This window comes from Chinchilla lanigera, unplaced genomic scaffold, assembly GCF_000276665.1.
Source record: "Chinchilla lanigera isolate Chin_1 unplaced genomic scaffold, ChiLan1.0 scaffold00035, whole genome shotgun sequence".
Classification (NCBI taxonomy): domain Eukaryota; kingdom Metazoa; phylum Chordata; class Mammalia; order Rodentia; family Chinchillidae; genus Chinchilla; species Chinchilla lanigera.
The window spans coordinates 1,482,988-1,509,622 of NW_004955436.1; the positions used below are offsets into that span (position 1 = coordinate 1,482,988).

Sequence of the window (26,635 nt, forward strand, 5' to 3'; positions counted from 1 at the left end):
GGCCTGCAGCGACTGCGCCTGCTCTGAGCGCTCCCCGGCCCAGGCCCCACGTCCCCGCCGCCCAGGGGGAGACTGAGCCGGGCGGCCTGCGCGCCCCACCCTGCTCAGGAACGGCCGGGGTCGAGCGCCGCGCCGTTTACGGACCAGAGGGGACGCCGGGAGGAGCGGAGGGGTGGACGGGGCTCCGCGGGGCCGGGGTGCGGGCCGGGGCGCAGCTCCCCACCCTACTGGGAGGACAGAGGTTTTCTTCACCTTGGAAATGCGATCGTTCCAAAACTTAGACAGCTGGGACACAGACAGCTCCTTCAGCGAGCGCGGGCCGGGCAGGGATGCCTGTGAGGGCGGCGCTGGGGCTGCGTCCGTCCGGAGCCAGAGCCCAAGGCGCTGTCATCCACTTGACTGGACCGAGTCCCACCCTGCAGTCAGCGAAGCCCAAACCCTGTGCTCCACCTGCAGACCCCGGCTCCGGCCTCCATCGCCAGAACCCGAGCCCGCCCTGCGGGCGCTGCGGGGCCAGTGAGCCCTTCCGCGGTTCCGGAAGTTTGCTGGCAGAGGCCTCAGTTGGAATGCTTCCCTGAAGACACTGCAGTTGGGAAGCACTGCTTAAGACATTCAGAAGTAAGTTACATCTAGGTCACATTCTGTCACCTTCCGCGTCAGCAGTATAATTTACCCAGCTGCAGCTGCACGTTTAGTGTCCCGCAGGTACACCTCTGCTAATTTCTCTGCCTCATGAAATGCCCCCCAGGGCCAACTGTTTCTGATCAGAGAAAGTGACAGAAACAGGAGGAAGGGGTGAGTTTGGTTCCTTTTTCTAGTTGAACTGTTAGCTCACTTCATATCACAGGATAGATTCAGTAAAAAACCTAAAAACTCCAAAAGAGAGTTATCCAAAGCTATACGACTATATCCAAGTACACATCTTTCCATGATTTATAGTTACCATAGGATCATATTAAGTACAGCATTTAGTAATTATTAAACTTTTTGATTCAGTCTAACAAATGCATGAAATAGTGCAGATGTGAATGAGTCCTACGTGAGTTTAAAATCCCTTGTTATTTCAAGTTTCTTCCAGTTTCCCCTGGGCTCTCAGTAGTATTTAGACAACATCACTTGCCCAGGTTTTCTACCTGTTTTGTGAATGTGATGGGCATGCCACCTCCCAGGACAACCCCTCGAGAAGCTGAGACTGTAGAACAGTTCCACACCTGTTAAGAGCGAAAGCAAGGACTGCAAACACGGGCAGTTGGCACCAAAAGTGAAAGTTTTGTGTTCCTACTAGAAAGACTAGGGAGGTAGCAAGCTCATTTGGTGAAAGTCCTTGAAGTACTACGTGAGAACACAGTGGAAGTGCAGCAATCTTCGCTGCCATTGCTTCTGCTCAGCAAGTTCAAACTGAGCCTCTTCCCTGCCCGCGGTCCACGTGTTATGCCCATGTGGGGCAGCCCACATCCTCGGAGTTTCATGATTAATGTATCCTAGCATGAGGCAAGCCTCAAGACAGTGTAACCACACCAGGCCGGGCATGGCAAGTGGCGTATCTGTGCTTTGTTGGGCTCTACCTTAAGGCCAAGGGAAGAATCTTATAAGCGAGGAGAGTTGTTGCTGACCTTCAGCACAGGTCAGTCTTGGTAATGTCCCACTGGGCAGAGCCCACCTGGTAAGCATGAAGACAGGGACTGCGTGTGTGACAGTGACAGGGTTGAGAATGTGGGTGCTCAGCTGAGATGGAGGTGCTTGACATGAGGGGAGGAGACATTTTAAGGGCATAAGCTAATCAATAGAAGAACATAGTTCACTAAACACCATATTTAATAACAAATTATAAGACCAGATGCGGTGGAACACACCTGTAATCCCGGCACTCAGGGGGCTGAAACCGGAGGATCCCTGTGAGTTTGAGGCCAGCTTGGGCTACAAAGTGAGTTCAAGACCAGCCTGAACTGCATAGTGAAACTCCGTGTCAAAAAGACAAAAAAAATTGTATTACACTCTTCATTTATAATATTGCACTCCAGAAAAGACATTTTGGAATAAAAATTGTTGAGTTCATAAATCTTAAATATGGGTATAAATCTCTGGTCTGATTAAGTTGAATTATCTTATATATATTTTCTGGTTCAAGTTTACCAAATTGGGCAAGCCACTACTACAGAGCTGAAGAGAAATACAACAGTGGATAAAGATGATACTTTTAAAATGCAGAAATATTGGAAACCTCAAGAGACTTTTATATTTACAAAAATATAAAATATCAAAAATAAATAATATGTAAGATAATTCAACCAACCAGTGATAACTGAAATAGTTCCTAAGGAACAATTGATACTAGGTAGGAAAAGATGCACAGATGGATTATGAAACATTGCAATAAGCGGGTAATGCTGGTACATCGGGAACCACGGTTTACAGTCTTTTCCATGTCACAGAAATGACAAGGTACTCAATCTGTTGTGCTTTCAAATTTGAAATAATCACCCATAGAAAAATAAAACTAAGAGCATTTTTTTGAAGATGGATCCGCTACTCTTAGCTTAATAGCAGAGAATACACAGCAAAGAGAATTCAGCTACACAAGAGAAGAATTTGTCTCTACCTCAATTCTCTTGTTTGTAATTTGGGATTGTAATAGTGACTACCTCCCAGGATTGTTGTGGGGGTTAAAGGAATTAATGTTTGTGAGACACAGAGAACAACATAGAGCACTGTGCATCCTATAGTGGGATGCAGACAAACCAATGATCCAGAAGTGAAACACTGCTCTATTTCACCAAGTTCATGTGGCCAGGTCAGCTGTGGGCCATGTTTTATATGCACACATCGGAATGAAGTAAAGTACCACTTTGCTGTCTTTTCCTGACCCTTTTAGGCTTACTAATTGTTCATGATTTGTGGTTAAATAACTATTGGGAAATAACTATAACTACCAAATTCCTGGGGCCAAGGGAAGAGACACCTTTCTCTGGGGAGGGAATCCCTGAACTCCAGTAAGAAGTCTGCTTAGCTGCTGGGCATGGTGTCTGGTTCAGCGCTACCAAAATGGAGAATGGGAGATAGGAGAGGAGGCTGGCTAGAAGGCCAGGCCAAGAAGCCCAGCACCTCTCACCTCGTCTGACCCCCGGAAGGTGTGGAAGACAAATACCCCCAGTCTTTGCCTCCAGACTTGGGTTACGGTGACCAGTGGCCAGCAGGAAAGATACAGAGTCCTGGGCCCTGGGTGAGGAATCCATCTACCCGATAATCTGCTATGGCACTGTCCATGTTGGCTGCAGCTGCTCGGTCAACATGGATGGGCTTGAACTTTCCTGAGTTTGGAAAAGCAGACCACATCTTCTCCACACACAGGCTGATCTGTGCTAGTGTGTGAATGTGTGTATGTTTGGGTGGGGTGTTTAATAACTAGAGATATCCAAAAACATTCTCAGTAGAAAACAGGGCTATCAATCCAGCGCAACCGGTAGTAGTTATTGCGGGAAGAGAACCTTGTAACCTATACTTCCCATGACCTGAGACTTCTCCCTGAGCTAGCTGTGCATCTTATGCAGTCCTCAGAACAATGTCTTGAACACTTAGCATCAGCTCCGTCTCGAAGATGCAGAGAGCAGATCCAGAGCAGTTAGGTCAGGCTGCGCTGGAAATAAGAGCTGGAACTCAGATCTGACTCCAAAGCCCAGGCTTTTCCACCATGCTCTTCAATGTGTTATCAATTTAAAAAGGAGGATTTTTTTCAGACGCCATCCAAGAAGGAAGTCACCGATTCTGTGGTTTCTGTGTAGCGTATAAAGCCAACTACAATTGGGACTGTGGCCCGACTCTGTGGTCTGGAGAAGGTGGCGGAAGGAGCAGGACACCCAGGAAAGTGGTGTCCTCCACCCAGAGGCAGGAGGACTTGGGCGGGGCCCGGCTGCCTGTGAGGACCCAGCAGTGAAAGCAAGGGCTGCAGAGTTGGGAGAGGTGGAGGGAGTGGAGAGCCAAAGTTTCTGTCAAAAAACAAACTCGAGAGTGAGCGCAGGGAGGCTAGAAAGACTGGCCCAGGGCAGGAAGGCAGGGGTTGAAGTGGAGCCCTGGGGTGGACAAGAAGAAAGGGTCTGTGGGGCAGCCCAGGTGGAGCCTGTGCTTCCGGGCAGGAGCGCCACACACACAACCTCTGGCCACTGCCACCGCCACCATGGGCCTGGCCTGTCCGGACATCCCAGTGAGGGACTGATACGGCGTGGGTCCGGGACCTGGCCCCGGGCTGTGTCCTGCCCTCCATGGGTAACTGAGGCCTTGTGAGGTCCCCTCCCCTCTCAGCCCCATGCTGCCCTGTCGCCTTCCATGGTGGCCACTCCAGCTCAGCCACTGCACCCTACCGTGGCACCCGCTTCCTGAGAACTCCACTGACAGCCAGCAAGGGTGACTCAGGTAGAAGAAAGTAGGGCTGTCGTCCTTGTCTGAAATAGGTAGCTGGGATCCTGCGGCCTGTGGTAAAAGCACACCTGAGGAGGAGTGGACAGCACCTGAGGAGGAGGAGGACAGCACCCGAGGAGGAGGACCTGGCTGTGGCTCCTGGCTCTGCAGCTGGAGGCCGTGCGGGAGATGGAGCCAGGCAGGAGTGAGGGACACAGGCGGTGGGAGCTCAGGATGCTTCTGTGCCCAGCACTCAGGAGGGAGGGACCCAGGATGCTCCAGCCAGGCGGCCAGCCCTGGGCCACAATGAGATCTGCACATCCGAGATGCCGCCAGGAGCCAGCTGCAGAGGAGTCCACTGGGCTGCCGGGATTTTCAGTTAGCTACTCAAGAGTCACCGATTGCTTACAATTGCACTGCTCAAATCATCTACATCACTAGCATGATTCTAACACGTGGAAACTTACTTCTAGGCAATAGAAGAGATTCTGACTTGATGTTAACTCTATAATCTTCCTTTCCCCAGAACTGCCAGCTCATTGCCTGCCTGGGGGAGGAAGTGGAGGGATGGGGAGCTGCAGGCATCTCAGGGCAACTGGACGGAAAGTCACCAAAATACTCCTCGAGGATCCCGGCTAACTGGAGAACAGATCCTGTTGGGAAGCTACCACGTGTGAAATGTAAACCAGTATTATAATATATTCAGAAAACCAAATACAAATCTAGCTACAATTATCAGGTTCATGAGCGAAGAAATTTTGGGGTTTTTTTTGCTGATTGTAAAAACAGTATAGTTCATGTAAAAACAGAACGATAATATAGATACTAACCAAGCATCGGCAGTGGTATGTGGAGGACAGAGACAGGGTAGGAAACTTCAGGCTGGAGACGAGTGGAAGATTGGTCACTTCCCTGCGCCCCGTGGTAGCTGTTGATTTCTGCTGCGTAACATGCGCATTCGTCACACACAAGGTCTGCACGTTTAGTGGACCCAAGTCCCCCTCAACAAAGAGATTCACTTTACACCGTGGTCCTCACAATCTCTCTGTTTTGATCATCAGGATACTGATTGGAGAAGTCGTATGCTGACAGGACTTCAGTCTCAAAATAGGTGTCCATATTCAAAATAAGTAAATAAACCAACTTTCAAAATATCACTTTAAAACTACAATCGTTATGACATAGTAATGGTAGTAAACATACGGTAAATATGAAAGAGGAAGTAACATGTCTAAATTAGTACCTTTAATGAATATTTTATAAGGAAATTAGTATCACAAACTGACATTTACTAATTAAATCTGAACACCAGGCTGTCTCAAACATTTTTTATTTGCTTTTTGTTTTTTTTGGAACAGGGCCTTGATACATAGTTCAGGCTAGCTTGGAGTCTACAGCTCAGGCTGGTTTAAACTCATGGTTCTCCCGTCTCAGCTTCCTGAATGCCAGGATTACAATCCTGCATTGCCATACCTATTGCCTGTCTCCAAATACTTTTTTTTTTTTTTTTTTTTGCATTATTAGGTATTGAACCCAGGGCCTTTGCACTGAGCTACACCCCTAGTCCTTTTTATTTATTTATTTTCATTTTGAGATGGGGTCTTGCTAAGTTGTTAAATTTCTCAGGCTGGACTTGGACCTGAGATACCCCAGAGCACTGGGATTACAAGCAAGCACCACCATACCTGGATTCCAAATAAAGTTTTAAAGATGCTAGAAAAAATGAAGTGTGGATTGCCTACACTGGACATATCTAAACTGAATTAAAATTGGCCATTTTTAAACCTCTACTTTCAACCATAAGCAAAATATCTCAAATATCTCTAATATTTTGTAATGTTATATTTGGGGAATCTTTTTAACTTACCCTCTAAAATTGAATGCAAAAAGAGTAACATCTCACAGATTTTATTTTTTACAATTGTGGAAAAATGAAAAGATTTTTTAAGTGGGCTGGGGATGTGGCTAAGTGCTTGCCTTGCATGCACAAGGCCCTAGGTTCAATCTCCAGCACCACAATAAAAAAAAATAAAGATTTTTTTAGCTGGGTATCATGGCATGCACCTACGATCGGGGAAGCTGAGGCAGGAGGATTGCAAGTCAGAGTCCAGCCTAAGCAACTAAGTGACTAAGTGATACCCTGTCTCAAAAAAATAAAAAGGTTTTGGGATGCAGCTCAGTATAAAAGCCCTGTGTTCTATCCCCAGTAATGCAATAATAATAATAATAATAATGATAATATAATAAAAATGACGGCTGGGGTTATGGTGAAGGTACACCAAGAAAATTGTTTAACCTAGTAGAATACTCAGTCCACACATGCGTTGTCAGAATCAAGACTAGCTCTTCACGGCTGAGTGCAGTGCGAGTCCCAAGTCCCAAGCGGCACCCCGGAAGCACAGTGCACCCCGATGTGGAGTGGGCCGTTACTCTCAGCGCCTGGGGAGCACAGCGTCCGACATTAGCGCGTGCTCACACGCCCACTGTGGAAGATGACACGATAAAAGAAACCACCAAGGACCAAAGAGAAGGAAAGGCGCCGCCAGAGAGCCGCGGGAGTGGACACCAGCCCTCACCTCGCCCGCCCCGGGGCGTCGTGAACGTCGCGGGCTTTCGCGGGGTGTCTCCCCCACGCGGAGCGCCTTCTGTCTCGGGACGTGGGGCAGCCCTCCGCTGAGAGGCGCAGACGGACACCGGCCGTCCCCTCGGGCAGAGCCTTGGTCTCCGGCTTGGGGGCGCCGTGACATGTCGGCTGGGGGGCGCTCGGAGCCTCTGCCCAGCCCTGGAGGAGGAGTGGCGACAGCAGCACCCGCTCTTGGTGCCGCTGGAAGGCCCGCCGCAGCCCGGCTCCCGTTGCAGGCTGGACCACCTGTGCCCCCGCTCGCCCTGGACTCGCGGGGCTCCGCCGCTGCAACCGTCTCGCAAAAGTCGGGCACAGAACAGCAACGCGACTCTTGCTTCCGCTGTGACTGGGGCGCTATCGCCTCAACTTTTTACAGACTTGTCATCTTCCCACGTGCCAGTCTGGAGAACAGATGGCACAAATGTCTCAGGGGAGGCGAGTGCGTGAGCAGACGAGCAGGCGTCCCTGTGTCTCCGTGGCGGGGAAACTCGCCCCCAGCGCCTCCCTACCGCGGATGTGCGGCCTCCCTGGGTGCGTCCCGGCTCCGGCTGCCAGTGTAAGCTCTCTCCGAGCACAGGGCGCAGGCTGTGAGCAGGCTTCCCACCGCGGGGACCGCCAGTCTCTGGAGAAGGAGTCCGCCGAGGGAGACCACAAGGAGAGGAGGTGAGGCCCTGCGCCTTGAGCCCTTGTCACACCCTGGCAGAAGGCCAGCCCTGAGGGCCCCTTGGAGCAGAAGGTGACCCGACAGGTTGCAGAGTGAGGACCACTGCCCTGCGGGAAGGGATCTGCAGACTGCAGTGACCTGCACTGCCATGCGTGACAGCCAGGGCTTCCAGGAGGCGGCCAGACCGCTCCCGTGGAGAGGGCAAAGCTCCCGGGTATGGGGATTTCCTCTGAAGGTCTCGTCCTCTCCTGCCGTGTTCGGAGTATTTCCGTTAGCTCTGCAGGCAGACGTTCTTGGGGTGCTCTCCAGCACCCCTGCCATCGTGCTAAGAGGTTGGGACACAGTCTGCGGCTGCTCAGGAGCGCCCACCAAGCGGCCTCAAGTCTGGTCTCTTAAATATGCTGAGGAGACCGTCACGTGTGAGAAGCGTCAAGACATTCGGGCAAAACCTGAGCGCGAACAGGCCGAGCCAACCCCGGTCACGGTGCAGTCTCCTCTCCACACCTTCCTGCGTTCCGACACTTGCATAAACAACACTGGTATCTGTCCATGTGCTCTCTGAAGGTATGTGAGAGTGATTATAACATACATTGTGCTTTGGAAAACAAAAAATAAGGCACTTTAAAATGTGGCTTATTAATACATTCTGATAAGGTTTATTATTTTCTTTTTAAATTAAATTTGCATAAATCATGATATTAATTGTACTATAGATAATGATTAATAAATATCCAGAATCATTATGCACTTACTTTAGTTAGAATGTTTACGATTCATACATTAGTAGACTAAATTCAGGTACAGAAATTTCTTGGCATCTACTTTGTTTTATTTTAAAAAAAAAAGTAATAGCAACTGTGAGACCCTCGATCTCTAACAGTATAAATGTAATGTATTATTAATGGTAACATTATTTGGCAATGTAAGAGTACTTTAGTTTTATATAAACAATAAAATCTCTTTGTGCAGAATATCCAGGAAGAAGCAGGGAAGGAAACAGTTCCACACTAAAGGCCCTGGGCCTGTCCATCCCCAGTGAGGCTGAGCCCACAGGACGTGCCTCGTGACAGGTGAGTGGCTGAGCTGTCTGTCACCGGGGATCAAGGCTACACAGAGGTGCAAAGCAGGGTCCTCAGTGTGGACCAGCCCCAAGCCCTGCTGGCCCAGTGTCCGCATCAGATGGGACTGCTGAGGGCCACGAGCTAACCCTGTCGAGCTGGCAGGCTGCTTCCTGAGTGAGCGCTTGCATCTTTCTAAGGACAAGGGACAAATAACTCACACAAGAAACTGAGTGATACTAAAGGAACTGCTAAGTGCTGAGCAGGTGTCGCTTTTCCTGTTTGTAGCATGATAAAGAATGGCAGGAACTGTTATGATCTTCATCTTCTAGCAGAGGAAACTGAGGCACAGGGAGGTCCGGGGAGCCACGGCAGAGCAGAGCGCAGACACAATACCCCCGGCTCTGGAGCCTGAGCTGTGCTACGGAAAGAGGGTCATCTTCGATAGTAACCAAAGATTCAACAATTAAAGCACCTGGAAATGGAGCCGCAGTGGAGAGGTTTACATGGAAATTAAAGAATTTAGGAAATAACTGTAGTGGAGGTTGGGAGACACTGACATTCTCTTATACATCTGGTGATGGAAATGGGTCCAGCTCGCTTGGAAAGCGATCTGACAGTATGTGCCATTCAAAACTAGAAAACAGTACTCTTTGGTTCAGTAATTTTCTTTTTGGGATGCTCTCCTAAAGAAAAAATACCAAAATATACATTCACATACGCACAGAGATACACACTGAAAAGTCTACCCTGTGCATGCACAAGGCAGCACCGGCAGTGTATTTGTAACAGTGGACTATGATAAACAATCTAAGCTTTCAATCATAGAGAAATGGTTAATGTTTTGCAGGCTTTAATATTTTTGAAGGCTAAATAGCAATGTGAGTAATGATTGTGATATAACGTTAACTGAAAAAAAAATCAGGATATGAAATTGCATATCTTCTAGGATCAAATCACTGAATAAGTAAGCATTACACAAAGGAGAGGGACCAAGAGATTGGGTGACATGTAACAACAATTCAGATATATTCATGTACCAACTCCCCACGAGGAATGTGATCATTATACATGTACTGCAAACATGGAGTAATTTAAAAAGAAAGGCAAAGTAAGCACGAGACAAGTTCAAGAAGAAACACTCTAAAGAGCTGAGTAGTTTATATTAAGATGATGAGATGATGAGTGTCTTTCTTTCCTCTATCAGCTGTCTGATAATCTTGACCTGATGTGCTGGTTTTGCAATGTAATATAAGTACATATTACAAGACGTGGTGGCAGCACTCTCCTGTAGAATTAACCATTAACCATTAACTCTTCCAGAACTCAGAAGGCTGAGGCAGGAGGATCACTTTGAGTTCAAGGCCAGCCTGGGCTACATAGTGAGTTCAAGGCCAGCCTGTACTGCATAGTAAGATCCTGTCTCAAAAAAACAAAACATAAAAGTACATATTACAAACTTAACTTTGAAAATAGGAAGATGTATCTGAAAGCTACTGTCGAAGGGAGAGGATGATGAAGCCCCAGAGGTTGAGATCGTACGCAGCCAGTGCAGGGTCAGGGGACATCCACAAGTGCCCTGGGAGGAAAGGCCATTGGCCTGAGTCCTGGGGACCAGGAGAGGGCCTGGGCCACACAGGTGGAAGGATGCGACAGGCTCCTGGACAGCCAGCAGCACTTTGTGTGGTGGAATATTTCATCTTCCATCTTTATCTTCTGGCTTTTCATAAAATGAGGTGACTCTAAAGTTTTTACAGTCGAATTAATCCCACAAAACAACTGCTTGGAGAAACAGCAACATAATTATGAGCTGTGCTTCTGGCTCCCAATCTTCCATCTAAAAATAATCGCTGGGACGGCATTCTGGGAAAACGAAGCCGTCACCTATTCTCGGCCGGCTATCTTGGTCGTCACTGACTGGAAACCGGATCACGAGTTGAATAGCTTCGTGTTTTTAGAACGCTGCTTTCGCCCCTACCTTGAGCGAGTTGACTCCTGAAGGGGTTTGGAAGCTTCCAGTCCCCTGGCCTTCCGCAAGGCGTGGACATGACTTGGAAAGACTCCCTGCCATCACCTGCACCCGGGCACAGCCCTAGCCCCTCTGGGGGGCGCCTTCCGCGCACAGGCAGAGACATAGGAGAGGAGGTGGGACGCCCCACTGCCACCCGCCAGCTGCGCTCTGCCGCCTCAGTTACACAAATATTTCTTCAATAATAAATGACCAGTAGGACAAGGGATGCTAGCTGTCGCTTATCAAGTATTACTGGTGCTGGGAGTCTCCGGCTATTAAACTTCATGGCAGGGAGTCCTGCCCGCAACACCTCCAGTGCCAGGGTGCTCGGGTCCTTCAGCTGACCGGAGGGAGGAGTCAGGAGGCCGAGGAAGGGCTGTGAGTGCAGTGTTCTCCGCACCTGGTGGAGAGCCGCCATCCCGCGCCCCGGCCTCCCTTCCCCTCGCATCTTCCCACGCAGGCCACGCTTCCCACGGCGCCGCACCTCCGCGCCTCCGCCGCCTCGTCACTGTGTCACCTACTCAGTCCTATAACAGTCCCCGTGTCGTCACTCTCCAGTGTCACCCACAAGTGACTGTTTGGGTGACAACTACTTAGCTTTGGGGGAGAGGTAAGGAAGAGTCCGCTGTGACGCCAAGCAGCAACAGCTTGATCTGGGGTGTTTATGAAGATCGTTGTCCCCACACGGCCTAAACTCTTGCTCTTTCACTAACTTCTTCCCAGCTCCGGGTGCTCAGAATCCTTCCCTACCCGGGGCCAGTTGCACTCTCACGGGGTTCCCCCTTCCTGTCTGAAGGGGGCCATAAAGGTGTTTTCCAAATGTGAGTCCTAGGAATCCGCAGCCTACAGTCTGGGATGGTTTGAGTAGCACTGGCTACACTGCTCCATTATTACCCACACTTTACGCAAGACCAAACAAGCTTAAGGAAATGAGAGGAACGGGCCGGGCCTAAGCGAGAAGCCCGGCTTGCCAGATCCAGCCTCACGTGCTTTCCACTCTGCCAGGACAAGCACACGAGTCAGTGCTTACTGCATTTTTAAACCACGCCTGGCTCTGGAGCCGAGCATTAGCTCATGAAGTCCTCGAATCAGCGAACCCCAGCTAACAGACACGGAGGGTGGAGTCTTCTCCGGGCCCCACACCCAGCAGCCCAGCCCAGGGCTGGAGCCTGGACCATCATCTCCGAGGTCCTCAGTGACTGCCGTCCTCCTGGCCTCGGGTGCAGCTCCTACAGACCTTTGTACAGCTAGAGACGAGGACAGCTGTAGGGGGCATTGCCGTCCACACCCTGAAGATAACCCCGCTGTGGCTGGACACTCGGGCTTTCTGCTTGCCCTTAGCACGGGGGTGCTGTGGGGTCAGGCGGTGCTGACAGATTCACTCCCTGACAGACAGCTGTTAGCGTTGTGATGGCTGTTTTCGGGGCCACTCGCATAACGCAGTCTTTCCTTGTCTCGTGAGTTGTGCACCCTGCATCTGGCCAGCAGGATCCACCCGACCAAATGCGCTCCGTACGTTAGGTAGTGTTCAGCGCTGAGCAAACAAAGACCGTCTTTGGATCCAGGCTTGGTCCTGAGCAGCAAGGATGCCTGTGGTCTCGCGTCTGCAGCACATGGTAAGGGTCGAGTATCAGGGAAACACGGGGTGAGAGTCCATGCCAAGGATCTGCACTTTAAATCTGCACGGAAGAAATGTCGAAGGTGACCCTTGGGGGGAAAGGAAGCAGCTCTATCTCAAGCGGAAGCAGGCACTATGATGTGGGTGGCACTGGCCAGGATTCTGCAGAGCACCAGACTCCGGGAACGGAACAGTTCTGAGAGTCCACAGCCCTGTTCCGAGTTCTCTCCTGCTCGGAGGAGAATGGTGACATAGGAGGTGGAAATCCACCCAAAGGCCCCCATCCCAGGGCAGACAGAGTGAGGTTTCCTCTAGTCTGGTCTAGGCAGGATGTGCTGAGAGTCCAGGTTCCCGGCCCGGTTCTTCAGAGAAAATTTCACTTGTGTGAAGAAGGGCATCAGAGGAGGTCAGCCTTGCTTGATAGAACTGTTCCCTTACAATGATGAATTTGCTCTGAGTTCTTTCACACTACAGTTCTTATCTAAGGTTTGATTTCCTACCCAGACATGACCAGCTGGCCAGTGTGTCTCATGTAAAGGACGACTGCCAATATTTGGGCAAAACATCTCACTTTAATAAGTGAAAAAAAAATTTAATTAATGGACATCTTTATGTAGAGCTGGATTGTAAACAGGAACTAAACCACTGGCTTCAAGCTACATTTCTGGGGCCTGACTCACATCCAGTGAGCCTTTTACGCTACACGTGAAAACGGCTTTTGGGGCATATCTAATTTATATATGGGAGTTCTGCAACTCGCTTTCATGCAGGAGAGGGAGGAAGTCCCCGGTGTAAAAAGGGAGCACCTGAGACTGACCATTTCTGTGTTCACACGTGAGGTGCAGAGACATGCAAGGGAAATCAGAAGCCCCGTCCGCTCTGCAGCCCCCACCTCCTGGCCCCGACCCATGCTGAGTCTGGACAGCGGTCCCCACGCATGCCACAGGGCAAGGCTTCTGCACAAATGCCGAGGACTGCCCGGCCATGCTTGTCCTTTTGGGGTGTGGGGTGGGAGAGTGGGTACTAGAACTCAACTCAGGACCTCATGATTGCCAGGCAAGGGCTGCGCCACTGAGCTAAATCCCGGCCCTACTCTTGTCTTTAGAGGGTTAAGTACCGCACGCTCTGAGTCCACCCTCACATCTGTGGCTGCCTTAGCACACGGTGGTCTCCCCAGCCTCATCCTTACGTTTGCAAAAGGTAAAATGGTCTCACAGGTGCTGATTCCTCAAAGAAGTATACAGCAAATAACCATAAAAGGGCCCGAATTTCAAACTCTTACCTCTTAGAAAGACAGGCTCTTTATGGTATGTCTGTTTGCACCCACTGGTGAGAGTAAACACTGCCTGTGTAACCAGGAGAGGGGTTGCACTGGCCAGGGCAGCTCCCTGCGGAGGGGTGGGGGAGGACAGCCAGAGCCTGGGACTCTGCAGAGCTCTGACACCATCGCCAGGGGTCGGGTCCACCGCCTGGCTCAGCTGTGTCTCAGAGGAGGTGGCTTACGTGATGAGTAAGCCCAGTCTTTAAAGGGAGGGAGACGTCTTTTCGTTCAACACAGTTACGACTTTAATAAAACATATTACCAAATTCGTGCCAATGGTTTTGTCCTTACATATTTTCTCAGTCTACTAAAAGTACAACTGCTGTTATACAGAGCTCTGTGAAATGTGTTTATGTGAAAAATGAGATCATCGTTGGAAATTGGGGGACCATCTGTTCAAGGCTAACATAAAGGGAAGACAACAATACGAAGGTAGGATATCATTATTTTAAAGCATATTTTTGCATCTTTTCCTGTGTTTCTGTTTTAAAGTTGTACATCTAAATTACGGCTCTCTGTTTTTTATGTTGAATGGCCGCTAATTATCTGGCTTTGGCTATGACGTGTGGTCAGATTGATTCTCAGAAAAACTGCCCTTGAGCCTAGCCCTGCATTCCTCCAGTGTCCTATCATCTGCAGGAGTAGGGTTTCCTGCCAGGAGAGCTGCTTTGCAGAAGTAAACAAACTGGGAGGCAAACCATGAAATATTAAAGAGACCTGCGACCTGGAGCGGGACATGCATAACAATATCTCAGTGATTAAGTGCCTCTCTGACACATACTGTCGGGTTACACTGACCTGCAGAACTGGATCAGTGCAGCTCACAGCAGGGCTGTGAGGATCCCACGTGGAACCCAGTTCCAGAGGTCCCTGCGCTGCCCCAGAGGAGCAGCTGCTCCCTTCCCTCAGAGCACCCGGCCCTCTGCAGCTGCGTGGGGTTTGCGTTCCAGCTGAGATCTGCTCTTGACAGAGTGAGCCAAACCCAGAGCCACTGGTGGGACGGAACAAACGGAGCCAACTTGAAAGGCCCAGATTGTCTCCACCCCATCGCCAGCCACCTTCCCTCCCATTCCCGCTGCCCCCCCTTTGTCACGTGTGATTTTTTGTTAGGCAAAAATGTAGACAATAGAAAACAGCTGAACATTTCCTTCTGGAAATGTTACAGGTTTTTCAATAACAACTCAGAGTCTGTAAATATTTTCATGATAAATCCACACCTCCTCACACACACGTGCACACACACCCACACACAGCACTCGCTCTGCAAAAACCCCATTTTTGAGGTCAGAACATAGGTGCTAAGGTCCTCAGTGTCCGGAAGCTCCTCCTATGCACAGCCGTTCAGGTGCTCTGCCCTGGAGATGGAGACAGAGTCAGGGCCTCGCTACTGCGTTCACCTTGTAAGGGAGACACTATCCAGGTAGGTGGGTGTCTTGGTTACTTTTCTCTCGTTGCTGGGACAAAATATCTGATGCCCAAAATTAAGGAAGGAAAGGTTTATTTCGCTTACAGTTTGTGGAGGTTTCAGTCCTTACTTGGCAGGTTACAAGGCAGAGTAGCACACGGCAGAGGGCTACAGCTCATGGCAGCAGAACACAGCAAAGCAACAAGCACAAAAGCCAGGAATGGCCGCAAGCAGCCTCTAGGTCTCCCTTACATATGTAGACTATCCACCCCAGGGCGGGTGCAGCTCTCACACCCATAATCAATCAAACTCTAAAAGCCTGCCCCATGGCCACATGAGGCTTTGGGGGGACATACAGACACAAACCATAACAGTGGGGTTTGGAGTGGACTCAGTTACAGCATCCAGTGCTTGCAGGTGAGCACCACGCCCCATCTTCTCTCAGAACTCATCTGTGAGCACAAGGATGACCCAGATGACCTCCGCTTCCCCAACAGTCTCACCCTTGAGCAAGTCTCAGAATTCTCCATACGCAGCACAGCAATATCTCGGTTAATGAGGAACCTCGCATACAGTGGAGCAGCAAAAGTCCCACCAGTGACGTCGGGAGCAGAGTAACTTCACCCCTCACTGTGTTCACGGTGATGCCATGTAGACAAAGCCACAGCTCCCAACCTCAGGAAATCAGAGCGGCACAACACGTGCAGCACACGCTGCTTGTGACAAGTCTGTGTGCCGCGCTGTACTCTCCACCCTGTGTAAACACATACCGTGCACAGGCCGAGTTCACTGTAAAATACCGTGCAGCTGCACCGGCAGCAGCCTCATCTGTCTCGTGCTTGCTGTGTCCCTCGCATCAGGAGGTGACGTGCAGGAGTTCATGTGCCCCTCGGTTGTGTAAACGCACACACTGCCGTTCACACAACACAGTGGCCTAACGGCATTTCTCAGAACAGAGCCCTAGGTTCGCATGCAGCACATGACTGTAACTAAATGGAAAAAGCAGTGAGGAGCAGGCTGACTAGAACACGGAAGGTGGACTGTCTCACATCCCTCTTTCTCGCCCTGTACGCGGTTGGTTGTGCAGCACTTCCAGCGGCCTGGCAGCCCCTCCGACTGGGAGATGGCCGAGGCCCCACTTGCCTCCCCCGGGGCTTGGCTGTGCTCTGGCTTCAGCCAACTGAACACTGGTTCTGGAAGGCTCTGTAAAAGGACCTGGGCCTCTGCTTCTATGCCCTCCTAGCTATCCAACTCCTAGTTTACAGGAGGAAAGGAAAGACTGGGCTGACCAAAACCTTGAGCAATAAATGTAAATATCTACCTCGGTAAGCCTCTGAGATTGGGGATTGGTTGTTATGCACCATAATTGCAGCAGAAATCTCACGGATACAATGAAAGTCTGGCTTTTCCGCTTTTTCATGCATCTTACCGAACAGTGTACATAAACCTGAGCACCTTATTGAGGCTGCTGAGCTTCACTTTAGGCTGACTACACAGATGTGCTCATTAGCAGCACCCCTAACAAGACAACGGTGCTGAGAAGATTACAGGCCTGGAAATCTGTGGACGGTACCCTTGTGGGCAGGGCCCTGTGCCTTCAGCCCACACAGAGCCGTGGTTCCTGCGCAGCTGTGCTGGCTGCAGGACAGACGAGACGGTACCAAACAGTGTGGTCTGGTGGCCACCCGGGGAGCCTTTCGCTTGGGCTTCAGCACCTGGAGAGATTGCCTTTGTGCAGAGCAACCAGCTGGCCACGTCTCATGGACACCGGCTCTCTAGGTGGAGGTGGCCCTCTGGAAAGGACCGGGAAAAATCGAAGCAAATACAAGGTCCCCACGAGCAAGTGCACAGAACTGACCTGCAGCACACATTTTATTTACTAAACTCTGGTCTGCCTTCACTAGACCTTTCTCCCACACACATTTTCTCCTTTATTGTTTCCTTATAACCCACTACTATTATTTTAGCTACTGTTCTTTCGGACATATCCATGTTGAGACCCTTAATTCTTTCAGGAACAGAATTGAGAACACATAAAACACTATTGTTAATAAGAAAATTGTAATTTCAGTTAGTATAGTGCAGACAAAAGTAAAATTTCATTCATGATCCATTAACCTTGTTGAGGATCTGGTATTTCTCTATTATAAATAATCTATGGGTGGGCATTATGTGTAAATACTGATAATCATTTGTATCATTTTATATCCATCATCAAAATAAATACAAAGAGAGAAAACTGTGCCACCAGAAAGCAAGGGGCTGGGGGTGCCACAGAGATCAGTCAGGCACCTTGCCACCCTAAGGGGACTTGTGGTGTTAGGCGCCTCTACCTCACCCTGACTGGGTCACCGGAGGTCCCCCAGGTTCACAGTAAGAACAGGGAGAGGCAGGCAACCCAACAGCACCAGGACCACCAGCAGAGTGCGGCAGGATTCCTGATTCTGGCATATTGCTCGATGACAGAATCCATCCCCAGGGATGTTCAGGGACCCTGAGACAGGCCAGGCACAAGGAACTCGAGCAGACACACGAAGTAAGAGCTGGTGAGGTGCAAGTGGGTGCTGAGTTACAGCCAGTGGGCAGGAGCCGGGCACACTGCTTAGCAGGGAGAGGTGGGAAGTCACACACTGCGCATGTCCCACAGCCAGAGCAGGGCTGGAGAATTCTCACAAGGATGTGGAGCCTTCAGGGAGAGAGAGGTGTTCAGCCTGATTTAAGCACTGTGCATTGTAGATACAGATCCAAACATCACATGGGACCACAGGAAAAATTTCTGTTTCTATGGACTAGCTAAATGATACATTTAACAAAGCGAGAGAGAGAGAGAGAGAGAGAGAGAGAGAGAGAATTCAGGGTGAGGAAAATAAACCTGCACTAAACTGGGTTGGCAGAGCAAAGCTGAGGGCAATCAGGAGAGAGCAGAGCCAGAGCAAAACCGCGAGATAGTGCAAGATGCTAGTGTGGACTCACGTGTGTGGACCACGGACATCCGAGGGTCAGGAAGGAGGGAAGACCGGTCACTGTGAAGAACCGGCCTTCCCTACTCCACAGACCCCAGAGTCCCGGTTACTGCCCTAACCACGGTCTTTAGGCTTCCTGTTCTCCTGGTAACCACACAGAATATCTGAGCAGGACCCTCAGAGAGTTCTGAAGTTAACTGAACCTCATCCCTTCCTGGCAGGGGCACAGGGGGAATACATAACATAGGAGCCATCTTCTCCATGAAAAGACACAGCTTAAACCCATCAAAGGAGATTAACGAGAGCAATAAACTTAAAAGTCCTCACCCATAAAACAGTGAATGATAAAAGCCAACCCAAAAAGCTGTAGCAAGATCTTTACCGGGAACTGGAAAGTTTCTGGTTATCAAGATGCAAAAGAACATGACATTGCACACAAATTTTAACATAGATGGATCACAGACCTGATTGTAAAAGTTAAAACTGTAAAACTCTTAAAAGAAAATATGGGTACAGATACCTGTGACTGTAGATCAGATAGCAATGTCTTACATAGGACATAAAACACACAAGTAATAAAAAATAGATAATTGGACTTCATAAAAACTAAAAACCATTTCTGCTTCAAGGAAACCCACAGACTGAGAGTGAGAGAAAATATCTGAAGTCATGTAACCAATAAGGATTTGTATCCAGGACTTTGACAACTCAAAAAGAAGAAGAAAATGCATTGAAAAATCTGAGTAGACATGGCCTAAAGGAAGATGTACACAAAGCCAAAAGCGTATGAGAAAAAGTTCAACATTATTTGCCATTCAAGTGAAAATCAAAACAATAATAAGCTACTACTTCACACCCAGGACAATGATTATAACAGAAAAGGCGGAGAATAAAAAGTGCTGGTGAGGAGATACAGAGAAGTTAGAGCCCTTGCACACTGCTGGTGGGGACATAAAATGGTATGGCCACTTTGGAAAACAGTCTGGCAATTGCTCAAAAAAGTTAAACATAGTTACCCTGTGACCCACAGTTCTATTTCTAGGTATTTACTCAAAGGAAATGAAAACATGTTTATCACAAATGTTCATACTAGCATTACTCATAACCAAAAATGGGAACTAATCTAAATGTCCCTTGACTTAGGAGCAGATAAAATGTCAGGCACATGGGTATAGTATTCAGTAAAAAATAAAGTGTTGGGACCTGCTTACATATATTAATTGCAGAAGCATCAAGTGATAGAAGCCACACTGGAAAGACTGTACATTTTCTTTTCCTACGTATACATGAATTGTCATAGATCCAGGGGGCAAGGGACCTGGCAAGAGAGAGTGCTGGCTAACAGCATGGGCTTCTGGTGGAGATGATCAAAATGTCCTGAAGTTAGAGGTGGTGCGGGCCACACAGCTCCGGAGACGCTAGAACCGCTGGACTGTGTACTTCCAAAGGGTGAATGTGCAATGTGCTAGTTTATCCTAACACAACTGGCATTAAAGTAACATTGCATTTTTAAACCGCAGCACTGACATCAGAAGATATTGTTTTAGAAGACTAGGATTACTAAAAGTTTTTTTTTAAGATGAAATGGAAGCAGTAAAGAGCAAAACTGGAAGATGCCAAAAATCCAGTCAGTGAATTTAAAGACAAACTCAATAAAACTTCAGAATTCTGAGGAAAATAATAAAGGAGTGAAAAAAAACAGAAGAAAAAATACTATATTAAGAATAGAACCAAGATATCCAATGAAAGCGAATACTAAAGAAATAACTGTTCAAATTAAGATCCAGAGACTCAGATGGAGTCATTTTTTAATTGATTACTATTATTATCATCATTATTACTACTACTATTTTTAATCATCTTGAAAGCTTTTATTGGCAAATCTTGGTGTACATTTATGGGGTAAAATAAGGTATATTGATGTATGCATTATGGGGTAATTAAGGTAGTACCTGTCACTTCACGCACTTATTATGGTGAGAGCATACACATCCACTGTTTTAGGTTTTGAGGGTGCATTATTACACGCCAACACCAACCTGTACAGATAGATCCCTAACACTTCAGGCACTCTGACCACCATTTCTCTTTTCCTCAGCCACCTCCCCATCTCTGGGAATCACCACTCTAGTCCCTAGATTTTAGATTCTACATCTGAGTTCTGCACTTGCCTTTATTCTACTTAAAATTATCCTCTAGGTTCATATAATAACTGACTGTCCAGTTTTTCTTTTTAAAGGCTGTATAGTGTTCTGCTGTGTCATACATCTCATTTTCTTCATTTGCTGACTCTAAGAATGCTTCCCCATCTTGGGTATTGGGAATGATGCACGGTGAATATGGAATGCAGCTGTGTGTAAAACACACAGATTCAGTTTTGGGGGGATTTTTACTCAGCAGTAGGGTTGTTGGAAAACATAGTGCTTTTACTTTTAGTTTCAGTTTTTGAGGAACTTCTGTACCACCCTTTGTCAACGCTCCCCCTTTTGCAGCAGGTGCTCTGACAAGCGAGGTGATGTCTCATGATGTTGTGATTCCAATCTGCACTTCCCTGGTGCCCTGGTTGGGGAGCATCTCTGCACCTCTCTATTGATCATGTGCTTGTCTTTGTTCGGGAAATGCCTGTTAGATTGAAACCTGGTGCTCAGAAAATTGTGGGAACTCTGTTTTATTGCAGGACAGCACTAAGCCATGTTCCTGGACTCCAGGCCCCAGCTCTGGGACTCGCTGGGAATGTGGCTTTCAGCCACTCATTTAGCATTGTTGAGCCACAAATTCCTCATCTGCTTTAAATAGGAAAGGAGGCCGGGATGTAGCTCAGCGGCACAAGAGCCTGCCTGGCAAGTGCGAGGTCATGAGTTCGATTCCCAGTACCAAAATAAATAAATAAGTACATAAACAAGAAAAGAAAAGAAGTGCTTAGACCAGATGACTTCAGCACCATTGCCTTTGGCATTGGTAGGGCCAAGAAAGAGGCGGGGGTAAGGCAAGGAAGCCAGATGGAGCCCTCGCCCAGCAGAGGTGAAGAACCTGGCTGGGCGAGAAGAACAGCGGGGAGCAGCCCTGCTGCTGTTGCAGTGCTGAACCCTAGCCATTCCGTCTGAACGCAAGCGAAGGCGTGAGGACTGCTCGGCAAACAGCGTGGAGCGCTGGCCTCAGTAGAGCAGAACTGTGGCGCCCTGAGCTCCCGCACATCCCCCTGTTTAACCCCTGCCCCAGTGCCGACGACCTGACCCAGCTCCCCAGCACTGATCGCCTCCTGACATCTCTCTGGTTTCTTCCTGCTGTCTCCATGCACGTTATCAGCCATCTGCCCACCTTCAGCTGCGTTTTCTGCCCTGCGTCACCTTCAGACCAAAAGTGAGCTTGTCAAACCCACGGGTGATCCTGTTCCTTCTCCCGTATTTTATATCTGGATTAGTGATACTAAAACTCATTCTTTGCCCCAAGCCAAAGACCTAGGAGACCGAGGTGATTTTACTGTGTCCCTGACCTGTAATCAACTGCCAGGTCTTGTCAGTGTCACCCATCAATACCCATTCCATTCTTCTTTTTCTCTCCATGTCTGCTTCATTTAGATTCCAAATAGTTCTTGCTTGAATTATAACATCCTTCCAATTAAGCTCCCCGCCTTCAATTTTGTAGCCTTACACTTGTGATCAAGTTATTTCCCTGCTAGAAACCTTGCCTGGGTCTATTGATAATTACACAACAACTTGCACAGAATGGCATTCAAGAACACTTCCCAATCTCTACAGGAAGAAAATTCTAAAAAGGACACTTATTTGGGGATCCTCTGTGAATCAACACAGTGGTTGTTGATCAACACAGTCTCTCATAGAGAGAGAAGCAGGTCAGTGACCCAGCCCCAAGGAGGGCCTCTGTCTAACCCACTGGGTAACTCGGGAGCTGCAGAAGTCATCCAGTGTCCTTCCAAATTAAGCTAAGGCTTCGTGTGATTATTAGTCAGGCATTGGATGGGAAATACCTCTGAACCGAAGCATGGCCTCAGGCCATGCTGAAAACTGAGGGCTGTTTCCTGAGAGCCCTTCAGAAATTGGGTGAACAAGCCCTCTGTCCCCAGAGCCAGGACTACAGCACATGAGAGACTCCACCACATACTGGTCCAGCTCTGCACACCCCTCTGGGCTTCCTGGACCCCCCTGTTTGTTTTTATCACAGCAGTTAAATACGCTTTGTTTTATTGCCTCCTTCCTTCTCTGTATTGTGCGGTAACCTGTGAACTTCATGCAACAAAGGCTCAACTATGTAAGCTGTTGTTGCACCCTTAATGCTTGTAACAGACAACTTATCAAATGAACCATTAAATGAATTAATGTGCATTTCTTTTCTCTCCATTCTTTTTTTTGAGGAGGGGCAAGAAAAACATCTTTGGAAATCTAGCAAACTAAAGGAGATAGAGACTACTGCCAACAAAGCCTCCCTTGCTTAGGCGTTGCAGTAGCGGTCTCACACAGGGTCTGAGGAGGCATACCACACAGCAGGCACCAGGTAGTCCTCAAGGCCAGAGGAGGTGCAGCATGGCCTGCTTTTCTGATCCATGGTCACTGTCACCCAGAGGTGACTAGACGTCCTGGCTTGGGTAAACCTTCTCAGCACACTCTGGACACAGCACAGCTGAACTGGGATCCTGCTGGTCCAGCTCGGCTGCTGCAGGCTGTCAGCAGGTCCTTCCCCCGGAGCCCTCTCCTGTGTTCCTGGCTCTGTGATTCTCCCCGCTATGCCTGCCCAGTCTCCTTCTGCCCTCTCTTCAGTCCCTGGAGCAGTAGTCAGACCTAACTACTCGCTGTGCCCTGAATTTCCCAAGCCTTCCTTGAACTCACGATTTGCCCTTGCCTTGACTTGAAATGCTTTTGTGTGCTCCTTCAGCTAAATGTCAACTTTTTCAAGACTTTGCCCCGTCGTCACCTGTGGAAAGCTTTTTCCCACACGCAGCCCCAATCTTCATTCTCTGTGTTTCTCCCTTTGCACCAACTGTCACACTCCTATTATTTTAATTTACACATCTGAGGTCTGACCTCTCTGCAGGAGTATGAGACTTTGGGCCTTGCCCATTTTGTTTTCCTGACACCTTAAGGGGCCTAGCACACAGTAAGGAAAGGAAGAATAAGAAATAAACAGGCGGTAAAGGTAGGCTCTAGAGATATTCCCTAGGAAGTAGCTATTTGTAGAAGGAGCCAAAAGGAACCTATATGAGAGGAGATGCTTCGGTTATACTCAAAGCACATGGTGAACGCTGAAGTAGCTCTGACTATTCCTGATGTGAGTGTTTGCCCAGTGCCAGATGGGGAGCTGAGGGTGATATCGGCATTGCTGCTGTTTTGCCTACATGGTGTTAGTCATCTCAGGTCTCAGTTGACTTCTCACACAATGCTGGCATCGGGGTGTCAAAATCAAAGCCTCTGGGGGCCAGGAAGATGACCTGCTGTATAGTGGCCCACAGGGGACAAAGGTCCACTCAAGAGGCGTGATTGCCAACAGGAACATACCCCAGGCTCCAGGAGGCTCGTTAGACACCTGGCCTCTCCTTCTGCACATATTGAACTCACATTTTCTGAACAGCAGTGGGACTCAATGGGGAGAGGGCAACACAATTCATTCTTGTAGGACAAGTGGCTGCTTCTATGTTTCTAAGAAGTAAAAAATTTTTCTGAATGCCTCCATGGTCTGAAAGAAAGTAGGTCACAAATTTCACTGGTGTTAAAAAACTTTGCTTGGCACTTTTTTACATAAAGTTTTTTCTACTTTAAAAATAAAGTCAGTTCTAATCCTAAAATTCATTTGGAATCCGAAGAGATCTAGAACAGCAAAGGCAATTTTGGGCAACAAAGGCAAGGCAGAGGGCATCATAATCCCCGACTTGAAATTATACTATAAAGCTATCGTGATAAAAACAGTGTGGTACTGGCAAAAAAAAACAGACCTGAAGATCAGTGAAACAGACTAGAAGATGCAGAAATAACTCCATACATACTCAGCTACTTTATCTTTCACAAAGGTGCCAAACACATTCACTGGAAAAAAGATAGCCTCTTTAATAAGTGGTGCTGGAAATACTGGCTCTGTATATGCTGAAGATTAAAATTGGACCCATATCTTTCACTATGCACCAAACTAAACTCAAAATGGATCAAAGATCTAAATATTAAAACAGAAACATTAAATCTGCTGGAAGATAGAATCAGTAAGTCTTGAAGACATTGGTGTAGGCAATGAATAAAACCTCAACTGCACACGAACTGTCACAAAGAATCAACAATGGGGATCTCATCTTATTAAAAAGCTTATGCACAGCAAAAGAAACCACTAATAGAGTGATGAGACAACCCACAGTGTGGGAAAAAATGTTTGCCAGCTGTTCCTCAGACAAAGGATTACTATTAAGAACATATAAAGAACTAAAAAAAAAAAAAAATCAGACCTCCCAAATTTAAAGACCCAATCCAAAATTGGGCATCAGAGATGAATGCATATTTTTCAGATGAAGAAATACAAACAGCAAATAAATATATGAAAAAATGTTGAACATCACTGGTCATTCCAGAGATGCAAATGAAAAAAATACTGAAATTCCATCTCACCCCCTAAAGAATGGCTATCATCAAGAAATCAACCAATAACCAATGCTGGAGGGGCTGTGGGAGAAGAGGAATCCTTCTTCACTGTTGGTGGGAGTGTAGACTTGTGCAACCACTGTGGAAATCAGTGTGGAGATTCCTCAAGAAACTAGGATTAGAGGTGCCATTCAATCCAGCTATTCCCCTTCTGGGTATCTTCCCAGAAGAATTAAAAACATCATACCACAGCGATATATGTGCACCCATGTTTATAGCAGCACAATTTGTCATAGCTAAATCTTGGAAACAATCCAAATGCCCATCAACTGAGGAATGGATAAAAAAGATGTGGTATTTTTATATAATGGAGTACTATTCAGCTATATAGAAGGATAAACTGGAGACTTTTATAGGTAAATGAATGCAACTTGAGACCATACTCATAAGTGAAATAAACCAGACATACATGTGTAAACATTGTATTGTCTGCTGAGTGTAAGAAACTGAAAGAGTAAATAAAATCTAGCATGTAGAATAGATATTGTAAAATGGGAAGAAATTTCAAAAGGAAAGAGAAAATGGGATGGGTGAATGGAGAAAAGAAGGAAGGGAAAAGAATAAAGAAAAAATATATAGAAGATAGTTGGGCTGGTTATACTACTAATTTCTCTTGGTTCATTGAGGAGAAGTGTTTGGCTAATATTGTTTGGACAATTAAATGCAGATACCTTGTCCTCTGAGAAGTTACCTATTTGAAGATAATGATATGCAATGTGTTAACCATTGTTACCCTTCTATCATCTTGTTTTGAAATTTTAGGTTTTTCACTTTAAAATAAAAAATAATGTAAGTTCTTTGTAAGAATATTAGAAAACATGGAAAATGAAAAGCTAGGAAATAATTCCTCAAAATTCTGCCACCAGTGAGCAGATTCTACCAGTATCTGAGCCTACGTGTCAAGCACTAGTGAGATTGTGGAGCTGACTTCCACACCTAGAGCTGGGCAGACAGGGAAATAATTCTCCTCTAATCAGCTGGGTTTCTGTAAGAACTTACAGCCCAACAGAGCTCATAAAGACAGCCGGAGATAGCTCACAAGTGCCCGACTAAAACCAGACAGCCTCTGCACAGGCCCAGGGAGGAGGCGTCCCCTTCGGCCGCCCTGCTGGAGTAGACTTGGTTCTGACAACAGCGCCATTGTGCGATGACATTTGGATCGAGAAACGAATTCCAGGCCGACAACACACAAGAGCTTTCCGCCCAGGCCTAAGCGCTCTCCCTGCCGCCAGCGTCCCACCAGCTGCTCGGCACAGAGGAGCGCCGTCTTTGACCTTAGACGTTGAATGCGCTCAGTGTGAAAATGCAAAGATGTGGGAGTCACAGCACACAGCCGTGTTTGTTTCTCTCCGGGGCTGTGCCGTGGGTTTTCCTGGGGTTCACTGGCTCGTCCTGGGGTCCCCAGGGAGAGGAGTGGGGGCAGGTCAGGGATGGTGGGGGGACCCACGTGCTCCTCGGGAACAGACCTGTGCGTCGGAGGACACTCCCCAGGTGTCAAACTGCTGAAGCTGCTATCTTACTGCATTTGTAGGTTTCTGCGGCTTTCCTTTTAACAGTACTTTCTACCTCCCTTGAAATTTCCCACAGTGTCACTGGTGTGTTTGGAGATAATTTTAAGACTATCACAGATGAGGGGTTAGAGCATTTAATCCAGTATAAATCTCTCTGAAATCAGGTCTATTTTACTTCATTCTTTTTTTAATAATTATTTATAATGACAATAGTTCTTGCTTCCAACCACTTCATATTCAGAATGTCTTTTCGCATATAATTTTTTTTTTATTTTAAAGAATAAAAGAAGGATAACATAATAATAGGGGGGACTTAGCAAATTACAGACAAAATGGTAGGAAATTATCAATGGTTATCGTTTTACATATTATTATCTACAAAATAGTTTCTCAGGAAAACAAATAGACAAATAATAGTGAGTTAGAGACAAAAG

General features: G+C 47.7%; 1 long non-coding RNA gene across 8 annotated transcripts in view; it reads left to right on the plus strand.

The window, feature by feature from the left end:
* The window catches only part of LOC102010405, a 30,096-nt gene that overhangs the window by 1,005 nt on the left and 2,456 nt on the right, over positions 1-26,635 (plus strand). Inside the window, exons 1-4 of one of the 8 annotated variants that reach the window (XR_001234964.1) lie at positions 7-618; positions 8,649-12,364; positions 13,991-14,119; positions 20,733-22,398. This is a non-coding gene — a long non-coding RNA (uncharacterized LOC102010405). Of the gene's footprint in view, positions 1-6; positions 619-8,648; positions 13,958-13,990; positions 14,120-15,509; positions 17,281-20,732; positions 22,399-26,635 lie in introns of those variants that run through there. The other 7 variants (XR_001234960.1, XR_001234959.1, XR_001234962.1 and 4 more) reach the window with 7 other exon arrangements.